Here is an 11738-nt window from a genome sequence, read left to right as displayed (position 1 = left end):
AACTAAGATAGTCTTCACATTATGTTAGCAATGATATTATGTCCATTTGAGCATGCTGATGTTAGTATTTAGCTCAAGGCGCTGTTGTGCCTAAGTGCAGTATTTATCACAGCGCTAGTAGCATAGCTGTAGGCTCTTAGCCTTATTTTCTTTACTTTCCTTTTGTCTTTTATAAGTTTATATTGTAACCTGCCTGTCAAGAAAAGCTCAGCATAACAAAGGCAAATAAAACATATTATTACAGTCAATTTTAGGTCTGTCATAACAGACGTTTTGATTATCTGCAATTATTGACTGCTTAGTTATTAAAAAGACATTTAACCATCTGCCTACCCTACACCCAAACCCTCTCATCCATGTTAGACACAGATTCAGTGAGGTCATCTCAGCTTTAGCATGAAGGCAAACACAACCTCTAATGGGGGACGTGATGAAGCAGAAAGGAATTACCATGAAAATCCATAGACACGCTTATAGTTAGTGTGTGCACCTGTCAATTATTTTAGACACGGGTCACCTATGCAAAGGTGGGGAGAAATGTGAAGGGGAAATTACTGGAGTAGAAAGATATTGGAAATATTGGAAAGTATAAAAAAATTAAAAGCTTCAGCCATTGCCAAGTAGCCCGGTACGCTGACTGTGACTCTCTGTGGACGCTCAACCGACAGCTGAACATGTCTGATAAGAAGTGAGCCAAGGAACAGTGGCAGAAAGAGAGGTAGCAAGACTTAAAGAGAGATGAGAGAGAAAGAGACAGGGAGAGAGGAGTGAGTCTGTGGAGCATGATGCTGTTTATTTGATAGAATAAAATCTTATCCAACATTAGCTTGAATAAGCACTCACACTGTGTCTAAACAAGTAGAAATTTCACTAAAATGTAACATTGTTGTTTTTATGCCCAGAGGAAACATTTATATTAGAAATGTGGCAAAATTAGTTGGACCTGTTTTCTCAGTTTAATTAACCTAATGAAGAGGAAAATATGTTCTCTGACCCCAGACAGTGTAAGAACTGCTTTCAAAAAATAACAATGCATACTTTGTAGAATGAAAGAAGGTGGAGGAAGATTGTATAGTTGGTAAAACAAATTCATGACATAAAATATCTAAAATAAGATCTGAAATTAGCAATTTTTAGAAATGAATCAGTGCCTTGTTGTACAATGATTGTGTCTATTGCTAGCATAAATGATCCAAATGAGAGCCCCTGTCAGTTAGAGCCCGTGCTCATTACAGTTCCTGTACTTGTATTCACACACAATTCTGACATCAGGGTTTTAAAAGAGATCACATTATTCCCTGGTGACTTGTTAGCTACAGAATTAATTTCAAGATTTTAAAATGTATACATTTCTAGTGCCCACCTTAACAGAACTTTTAACCTTGTATGACCCACAATTCAGCCTGCAGATACAACTCTATATTTTGTTGTCGTTGTTGTCATAGTTCTTATTATTACTGTATCCTCCAGCCCCAACCCCAACCCCCAGTTCCTCCATAGCTGAACAAACAATGGTTTGTTTTTATTTTAATCAAATTCAGCAAATGAAAGGATAAAACCTTATGGGTCAGTGAAAATGAATATTTTCTTATGGACCTCCACAAAAATAGTTGTGAACAAAGGTGGTATATATATCAAGCTGAACAGCTAACCAATACTCCCTTTTGGGCTGGCATAGCAGGGTTTCAATAACATCCCCAGCACTGAAATAAACAAGTGCAGAAAGAGTGCAGTATTCACATCTACGGGCAAGCAGATGATGTTGCCCACTAACATTCATATCTGACTGAGGGTGTTTTGATCCTCACTCTTCCTGAACTGCTTTGTTTTTGTTAACCACTTCCCTCTGCAAGCTATTTTCACAGCTGCACAGTTTTCTTCCTGTCTCCTATGTTTTCCTGCTGCACTGTGGCCGGCTGGCATGGAAGAATGAGCAGTCTCAAAAGAAATTACCTTGGATTGGCTCCATGCAGAAAGAAAATAAATAATTTGAAAGCAACTTTTTGTCTGACATAGGGTGTTCTCACAATTTACTTTGCACTAGATATCAATCAGAATGAAAGATTTTCTTTCTACTGTTAATATATGTTAATTTTCAACTGTTCAAACCTGTTTCTAAATATCGGCTGATCTCTGTGCAGCCCTGGTTATCTCACAGTCTTTTCATGTACCTGCCAATATCCTGTCTCCTGCTGCATTGTAAACTGCACAGTGCCCAGTGCACACTCAGGAATCCATGCTCATCAACCCTGTCCAGCTTATTCCTTTTAATCTATTGTCAGCCTAAACAAAACCTGTCTTCTGATAGTACAGCTTGCCAATAAGACCAACAGGACTGACAACAGAGGACTAACTGGTCAACTGGGTCTCACAAGGCCACACATTGATTGGAAGTTTGATCCATTTTTGTACCACTTTGGGCCCATACATGTCAGCACAACCTGGAGGGGAGCCTGCAAGCCAGCAATATTACAGTAAGTTAACATTGTTTTTCTTACTCAGGGTTATGATCTCATCACAAACATGACAAAAGTTGTGCAAGTTGCAGAGCTCGCATACAGACACCATCCCTTTTTCACTGTTTTCTGTGTAGTTGGTGGACAAAAATATGTGAAATACCAAACAGTATCTATAATATAAAGGAACAGCAACATCTGCAGTGGTGATTTGTAATGTACAGTGCTCTGCTTTGATCTCGTAATTTGTTCACATTTAGATGATGCCGTAGTAAGTCATTTTTCAGACTGTTTTCCTTTAGATAATGAATTTCTTAAGGCACTTATAGTATGGAAAGTATTATTCTGTAGAGTAATGTTACATCCAGATTGACATTAGAAAAGTCCAGCTTGCCAATAAAATTTTATTTTATATAGAATGGTGAATACTATCTCTCATGCCAGTGCGACCATTATCTGGTTATCTTAGCTTAGCATAAAGACTGGAAACAGGAAGAAACAGCTAGCCTGGCTATGTCTAGAGCAACCCACGTCTAAAAATTAACTAAAATGTCAAAACTATTCCTGTAAACTGACACATTCTGCTATTTTTGCATTTAAAGAAATGTAACTTGACAAGTCTAGCAACTTTTGCCTTTGTGGCCAGGGACCTAAGCCATCCTCCGAAGAGTTCCAGGGGTCACCAAAAAAATGAGTAACAATATAATGATGTGATATAATTGTCAATAATTTGTTATAATGCTCCTGACCTGAGAGCGATAGTCAAATGTTTCCAGGAAGGCCTTCATTCATAAAATCATCCTTGCATATATAAAAAATCATTTTCCATCTATCACCTAATCTGTATTTCGTATAAAGTTATGTATCTGGTATGAAGAGCCATCCAAAAAAATCAGATCTACAAAAATCCAGAAGGGCCTGTAGTCTAATGTAGATCTATTTGGCGTCTTTTTTCACTTGATAGGTCTCTTATTTTGTTGTGCCCTCGTGCGTGACATTTATTTGTCTTCCACACAATGAAATCAAAGGGGAACATTAATCAGGCAGTGTTCATGATACCGCTGAACATGATGTCTCAGGTGCTGGAGTATTTCAAGCCCCACAGGTCTGATTTTGATGAAATTTAGCCAGATGATGCATTCTGGCACTGCTGAAGAGATTAAAATATTACACACTGGTTTAATGGGGACATTATATTTGTAATTTTGCACTTTTACTACACTTGGCAATGCTTATTACTCTAATTATTACAAATCCAAGCTGAAAAGAATAATTTCAAATAGATTGTCTTAATAAAGTTGTGTCATAGACAATGTTTGGTATAGTTAAAATGGTACCCTGAGATTTCCATCAATCAGTATTTTTACCAGTTTATTCCCATTTATAACTGGGATGTACTCTACAATGCTGTATGTCACAATTTATAAAGCACAACAAAATTAAAGGTAATTTTGATAAAATCTGGTGGTAAGTAAGTCAAGGTGAAACTGCAGAAAATAATGTATGTTTGCTGAAATCACCTCAGTGTAGCCTGTTTGGAATCAACAGAGTACCACCATATGTGACAACAAGTCAAGTGTTTGCCTTTGCAACTGCGACCATATGAGAGGAGGCACTGAGATGTAAAAATGATGAATAATAAAAAGGATTAATGATTTCTCACCCATACCACCTAGGGAAAATCCCCATATGGAGTTTCCAGTCAATGAATTAAACTCACAGATGTTTCAGCATCTGGTTGATCCTTTTGGCATTTGCCAAGGTAGGATACATCACCGGGAGGAGGAGGGGGGGCCTACATGCTCTTATCTCCTGTTTTTGCACGCACAAGTAGGCACTTCAAAGGTCTACCACTTAGTCTATACATAAGCAAAATAAATGCCTGACAAGCCCACCTTCCCTTCAGCTTGCTGTGGGTCAGATGTCATCAGTTTACTGATTGGTTGACAGGCATGTCATTCAAACAGTAGAAGGATGAAGGCAGATAGTTTTTTACCTCTTGGTTCTTCACTACATGCATTACAGTGAATGTCAGCCATTCTTGTTCAACAGAAGGGTCGGGCAGAGCAGTGAGCTCAAAGGGTTCTCCTGACCAATGGATGAGCAGGAAAGACATGCAGATGCAAACTTGTAAGCTTGACAGGTTCATGCATGAGGATTATGAAGCAGCATATCTAGTCATATTTTGATATAAAACCGGTAGTGGTGAGGTGGATTATGCTGCAGGATTGGACTGAGAAGTTTTTATGGATGTTTTATTTCCACAATGAAAACCAGTCCCTATTGGAATCCATTGCAGCTGCTGTGAATCTAAGCTGACTACAGCCTCAATTCCTCACGAAGGAGTGAGCTATGAATTTTTTATAGCTTTTTCAGACCCTTTGAAGTCTACAGGGGGTAAGTGTTTATACTATAAAGACAGATTTTGAATGAAGTATCACTTTTTAATGTAAAATAAAATAATAGCGCTGCTTCAATCATACAACTGACACGCATACACAAGCAAGCAGAAAGGCATGCAAGTTATGTATTTCAGAATACTTCACATTTATGCGAATGTGTCTGAGAAGGTTCAAACTGACTCAAACAAACCTCTCAATCTTCCTGACTCACAACCAGAAAGAGAGGCTGTGTCAGTAGAAAGGAAGCAAAGCTCCAACAAGATGGAACATGTAAAATTTAAGGATTCAATGCATGACTGCTCAGTTGTACGGTGGATTCAGCATTTCCGACATGCCAAGCAGAACTGACAGATGAAGGTACAAAAGACAAGAATGGCACGGTGTGACGCTTTAAAGCAACACAAATTGCTTCCTTTCTTGTCTCGCTTTAGCTATGAGATACCTCACAGCGACAACAAAACTGTGAGTGCAGTTTGAGAGCAGCACAATCAACAACAGGATTTAGTGAAAACTCCTACACATGGTCATTTTTAACATGAAACAGAAAACAGTTTGTGGCCCCATTTCAGTTTATCAACCATTATAAATGTAATTTGTTTTGTCTCTGCTGTATTTTTTGTTCTGTGTAAAGTCATGCACGCTTATCTGCAGTCAGAATAATCACCTGCAGATACCGTAGAACACCAATGGAGGGGGAAAAAAAGAGTTGGATCACCCAGTGCCAAAAGTTATTAATTTTATCTAAATTTTCATGATGTACTTTATAACACAACCTCAGCCTGATAAAAAACAGAGGCAGTTGAAATATGTATGCATCCCAAATATCCCCATATGCACTATTGTATACCCCCTGAATTTTTATCATAACCATTGTGTTGTGAAATTTGAGATGACCATGTAACATGAGGACCTAGATTAGAAAGCAACCCCTCTCCCCATCACGTAATTTAGACCTAATCTGAAACAATTTTCTCACACTATAGTTACATGTTGGACTCAGCAAACCATGACATCCTTTAGGCTTTGCAAGAATAAATTCTCCATCACTTCAAAGGCGGTTCGCCACAGCAAGAGCAGCACTTTGCAACTGTTGTAGCCTGCCAGCATCAACACGTTCAGTTAGAGGCTTACTCATACCCCGTGGTGAATCTCTGGAGAAAATTGTGAGTTTTTTAAACAGTTTTGCTCTTGTGACTGCTAAATACAAGACAGTTAAAGTGACTGAGAAGAAGTTAAACAATGTACATGTTTATCTGCACACTTACTGTGTATGCTCAATATACCACATTCATTCTACGGATTTCACAGAAAACAGTCACCATATGAAGGATAAACAAATGATTCCCTATGCAACCTTCTTTTTGAGTTTCTGAAGATTTATTTCAATAGAATATTTGTTAGTATGCATCAGAAGCTCTGGTTAGATGTGGAGTTATAATTACATAAAATGACTTTTCTGTGATTTCATTTGGTTCAGTCAATATTTGTCGAAATCAATAAACTTCTTTAGATGCAAAAAAGCCAGAGAGTGAAGGCTGTAAGCTCCAACCAGAGAACTAAGGTTGACACATGGGAGACTACAAAGGTGACTTTGTTTTGTAAGATTTAAAATACAATTTGCAGTTCATGTTATTGCAGTGCTGGAAGTAACGTGCTCATAACATTACCCAGAGCCCAGCTCCAACATTTTTCACAGAGATTATTTTTCTCTTTGCTTTGTCCACTTGTCCACAATTGTAGAAATGACATATGCCTTCCATTCTACTGTGGACTTACCCTCTAATCTGTGACGATGAAAATGTATGTTTACTCTTTTATCGGTTGAGAGCTCCTTAAAAAGATAAACTAACCAAAATATATATACTTGGCCTTGAAGAAATAGTCTTTTTCAGCTTGCCCCTGCAGCATTTCTCCAATCTATGCAGAGGTTCATCTGTTCCAAGTGCTTTTGACATTGAGAGATTTAGTTCTTTGTGGCATCTTAAAGTCATTGTGAGGAACGGGGCAAGGGGCACTTTGTTTTCATCTTCACAAAGTATACCATCTGTTTAAACACCCACAGCTTTTAAAACCGGTCAGATATCTGTTTTATCTATTCATTCTTGTACAAGGTATTCAGTTTACATAGTATGGCACATTTATCACTTGAAATTCTAAGTCATTTTTGAGTTTCGGAATTATTTCTAGCTGGTAACAGGCAATTTTATCATCTGAAATGACAACTGTTACTAGCAGATTTTATCAGTTGTAGGTAGCGAACTATTTAAGCTAACAGCTCAATGACTTGGTGTAAAACCATGGCTGTATTGAAGAGAAATGGATACCACATACAAAAATAGAGCTACATTAATTCCTATTGAGGCTGCTTCCTGAGCACAGTGGAAAAAACATGTTTCTGTTTCACATTTTTGGGCCCATAGAGCATTTGAAGTAGAGTTTTACTAAAGTGGAGTCAGCTAAGAGTGTGCATGTCCGAGACTTCCACTGGTTGAGCTGCCTGACCTGTTGGCTCCCTACACACATATTTTATTCATATGGCTCCTTTGGACTTTCCAAATATTATTTCACATAATTTGGTATTACAGTTGTTCCTTTTCCTATGATTGTGTATGGGACTGTTATGGCCTCCCTAAACAAGCAAAGGCTCCGGAGACTGGCACATACAGAAAGGACGCCAATACCTCTGGTTTATCAAAAACCAACGACCAGTTTTATTGTAAACATAATAACATACTCAAAGTACAAAGGAAACAAACAAAAAGAGGGTAGAGATCCCAGCCAAAAGAATCAAAAGATGAGGACACGCTGACAGACACGCCACGGGCCGTCACATCCAGTTGTCCCCCCTAAACTACACCTCAAAATGAAATCTAACCTATACCAAAATCGAAACAAAAAAACAAAAACGGGACTACCGGTGATCTACACCCCAAACTAAAATAACAAACTAACATAATACAGGCCAGCACTCTTAACCATGCTGGGAACAAAAAGCAGAACTTGGAACAGAAACCGCTGCAATGTGCCACAATGAGTCAATGAGACAAAAATCAGTCTCTCCGCACTCTGCTCCTCCTCCTACTTCTACGCTCGGAGAATTAATTGACTACAGGTGCCCCATTCCTGCAGGAGATAACAGGTAAAAGGAGGGAGGAGGACCAGAGGAAACCAGAGAGAGAAAGAAGAGGATGGAGGAGACAGAAAAAAATAAACCCTCATACAAAACATAATGCCAAAACAAGGGCCAGAGCCTCCTTTTCAATGGCGGAATGCACCCATTGAAGTTGATTACATTTCTTAGAAAAATAAGAAACCAGGTGCTCCACACCATCATCCCCTTCTTGAAGGAGGACAGCACACACTCCCACATCACTCGTTTCAATGGAGCGCCTGAATGGACAGTCAAACACAGGCGCACCAAGTACTGGTGCCTCAGTCAGCAAAGCCTTTATATACTCAAACCCACTCTGAGACCAGTGAAATCATGTTTTTCGGATCCGCAAATCGAAACCCAAAAAACGGTGCAGGTCACGCCTAGGAACAGGAGCAGGGAACGACCGAAGGGCTTCAGTCCGTTGGAGTTGGTCTTCTCTGTGCAAGGCCCTCTCAAACTCCTGCAAGACAAGTGGTTGGGTGATGGCAAACTGCAAAACCTGGTCGACTATGTTTGCAATTTCCAGTTCAAACTTCACAGTGCTTGTGAATTGGCAAAGCAAAACATATCTGTTGCACAAACAAAAATGAAGAGGCTCTGGATTGATAAAGATGCCAGAACTAGAAGTTTTAACCCAAAGTGTTGGTGTTGCTGCCTGTGGCCAGTTCTGCTCTGCAGGCCCATTACAGCGGTTCTTATGTGGTTCAAAACAAACTGAATGACCAAGACTACATAGTTGCCACTCCAGAGCATAAGTAGAGAAGTAGGTTATGTCACATTAACAGGTTGAAACCTTACCTGGAGAGACAGCTTGTCAGAGGGGAGAGTACAGCTGCCTTGGTTCTGTCCAGTGCTGACATAATTGATAAGGTCCCTGCAGTTTTGGTGCTGCCCAGTGCTGATTCCCCTGAGGTGCAGGTTGCTTCAGCACTGTCCGCTGAGTTGACCGGGGGTGTGGTAGGGCCATCAAGTGTTGTGGTCCAGGGGCAATTGAAAAATTCTGAAATGTTGTTTAAACTTTTCCGCATCTGGTTCAATCACAACATGGGGATATGGACAGTTTAATTAAATCCCATTTGTCACATGTGCTGCAGGATATCAACGTGGGGGATTAAAACAGCATGCATACAGAATGAATCCTGATATGCGTTTACACCTGCAAAAACAGGTAGACTATATGCTGGAGAACAGCATTGCAGAGCCAGGTTCTAGTTCATGGAGTTCACTGTGTCTCTTGGCACTAATGGCTAAGACTGGTCTTATCCTCTTCCCCAAGTTGAGGACTGTGTTGATCATGTTGACAGTGCAAACTACATTACAAAACTAGACCTATTAAAAGGATATCGGCAGGTGCCACTAACTCTTTGGGCAAAAGAGATTTCTGCATTTGTGACTTCTGACACTTTCTTGCAATATACAGTGATGCAACTTGGCATGTGTGATGCTCCTACAACCTTTCAGCACTTAGTAAATACAGTGTTGTCAGGTATATCAGGCTGCGAAGCTTACCTGGATGATATTGTGGTCTATTCAAACTTGTGGAATGATCACATTCAGCAACTCCACGCAGTATTGATGCCAATCTCACACTTAATCTGGTGAAATGTGAGTTTGTCCAGGTTACGTTGACATACTTGAGCAAAGTCGTAGGTCTGGGTCAAGTGAAGCCAGTTCACTCCAAGTGCTTTCTGAGCCAGTGTGTGTCACATAGTGAAGACAAAAGCTGTAGTTACCCAGTACAGCCATTCTGCCAAAATCACAGCCCAGCTCGGTTCCTGTAGGGTAGTTTAAAATGCTATGTCGCGACTCAAACAGACTTTGTAATTTTTCCAGATGACTTGTTTCGACACGAGAGCACTGTTAAAAGGTCTTAAATGTGCACTCAATGACCACATGCTTGATATTACGTGAGAAGAGTGAAGCTTGTGACTGTCTGTTAAAGATGAAAGACAGAGAGCCCATCTCCTTACCAGGGATGATCCTTGCAGAAGACATGTTAATGAAGAAACACCATTGTAATCCTCATAAGTAATATAGAAGTATTAACTTCCCCCATTCCAGTGAAGAGAAGCACAGAGATGTTAACATTCGTCTGAACTCTGGTAACGTCCATTCTTGGCTTCCACACAGTTGGGAAATACTTCCAGAATACAGTGTATGGGTTAGCCTTGGATGGGCCTTTATTTTTTGAGCAACCTGTAACCCCACAAAGGCTTCTTGGCCTTGGTTTCTAATGTAGGTAGTAGTTTGCCAAACATGCTAGCAAACGCAACTTAACCCTCCTGTTATGTTCATTTGTCAGGAACAGCAATGGTGTTCCCGGGTCAATTTGACCCAGTGCATGTTTAATTATCCAAAAGATGTCCGAAACCAAAAAAATCCTAACAAGCACTGTTTAGTATTTCATTACTAACTCCATTACTAACTATTCTATCAATATTTAGTGTAATGGTGTTCCTTACCTCTAACAGGTTCAATTGGGATAATTCACCCGTTTTTCATAAAAAAAAAAATGCATGTTCAAACTTTTTTTTTAAATGTTTCACCACTTTATTGCTTTTGAAAGACCAACATATGAAACACAATAGTTTTACATAACATTGAAACATAACATATAAATTTTGATATAAACATGCAGGGGGTGGTTGCAAATATGTGAGATGAACCATTTTTATATTATATGTTGATTACACTAATTAAGGCAAGCAGAAGAAGTTTCATACTGAAAAAATACTTTTAACTATTTTTCCTAGATCTTCAAACTTTAAAATGGGTCGATTTGACCCAGAACATAACAGGAGAGTTAAGTTAAAGCAGACACACTTTTTACAATTTGCTTAATGTTTTTGGTTTTGGGAAGGCACAGAAGTACTTACCTCTCCAAACTTTGAATGCAGAGTATCTACTGTCCCATGAAACCTGCTTCAGGATGTGAGGAAATCTAAACCTTCACTGACCTGTGTCTAGTTATGGTTGCTAAGCTATGATTTGATAATCTCTGTTTGGAGGTCGGGTTCAGTGAAATCCATTAGTTCTTCCAGGACTATATAATCATCCTAATAAAGCAATAATCGACCCCCAATACACACAATACATATGATGTAGCATTCAATGTATGGCTGGAAAATATTCAGTGGCAAAAATACAGATGTTTTCCATTTGGACAACATTTACAACACTGACTTTTTTTTTTTTTTTTTTTTTTTTATTGTCACTGTAATTAAACTGAAGCTAAATGCTAAAAGTGAGCGTGCCATTAATTTAACTGTCTGATTTTTTGTTTGAGAAGGGGGTTTATTTTATATTTCATTTGACTGCCAATGAACAGACACATTACATGGTTTTCAAAAACTGCTTTCCCTCAGGCATTTGTAAAATCTCTGAGTGAAATCTGGCATTGTGCAGTGTAATGTAATGACCACAATTACATTGTATTCCATTGTGCTTTTTGGTCTGTTCCGCAAAATTGCTACACCCAGCCATCTGTTTGCTCTTTGTCCATCTTTATCTTTTTCCCACTCTATGTCATCAAGAGGGGCTAATCACAAAGCTGAAATGTGGACTGGAAAAAATACAACGTACAATTTAACAAAATAAACACTGCTGCAGAACATTTCTGTAAAGAGAAAGATGATTCTGTCTGTGAATGGGAAATAACCTGATAGATCCCTTTTTGTTGTCTTTTCTTCTTCTTGAATTCCCCATCTTCAGAAGTATAACTAAGTA

At 39.0% G+C, this 11738-nt stretch overlaps 1 long non-coding RNA gene across 1 annotated transcript; it reads right to left on the bottom strand.

The window, feature by feature from the left end:
- Nucleotides 1-7589: 7589 nt before the first annotated feature.
- On the bottom strand, nucleotides 7590-10046 carry LOC139613732 (uncharacterized). The gene is made up of 3 exons (XR_011686816.1): nucleotides 9522-10046; nucleotides 8811-9040; nucleotides 7590-8472 (listed from the first exon to the last, which is right to left on the bottom strand). It is a non-coding gene; the product is annotated as an uncharacterized lncRNA (long non-coding RNA).
- Between the last annotated feature and the right edge of the window lie 1692 nt (nucleotides 10047-11738).

Source organism: Trachinotus anak, unplaced genomic scaffold (genome assembly GCF_046630095.1).
Source record: "Trachinotus anak isolate AG129_WGS33_773 ecotype Australia unplaced genomic scaffold, CSIRO_AGI_Tana_v1 ptg000032l, whole genome shotgun sequence".
Lineage (NCBI taxonomy): Eukaryota > Metazoa > Chordata > Actinopteri > Carangiformes > Carangidae > Trachinotus > Trachinotus anak.
Note: the sequence above shows the minus strand (reverse complement) of the source record. Positions and strands in the feature narration are given on the sequence as shown.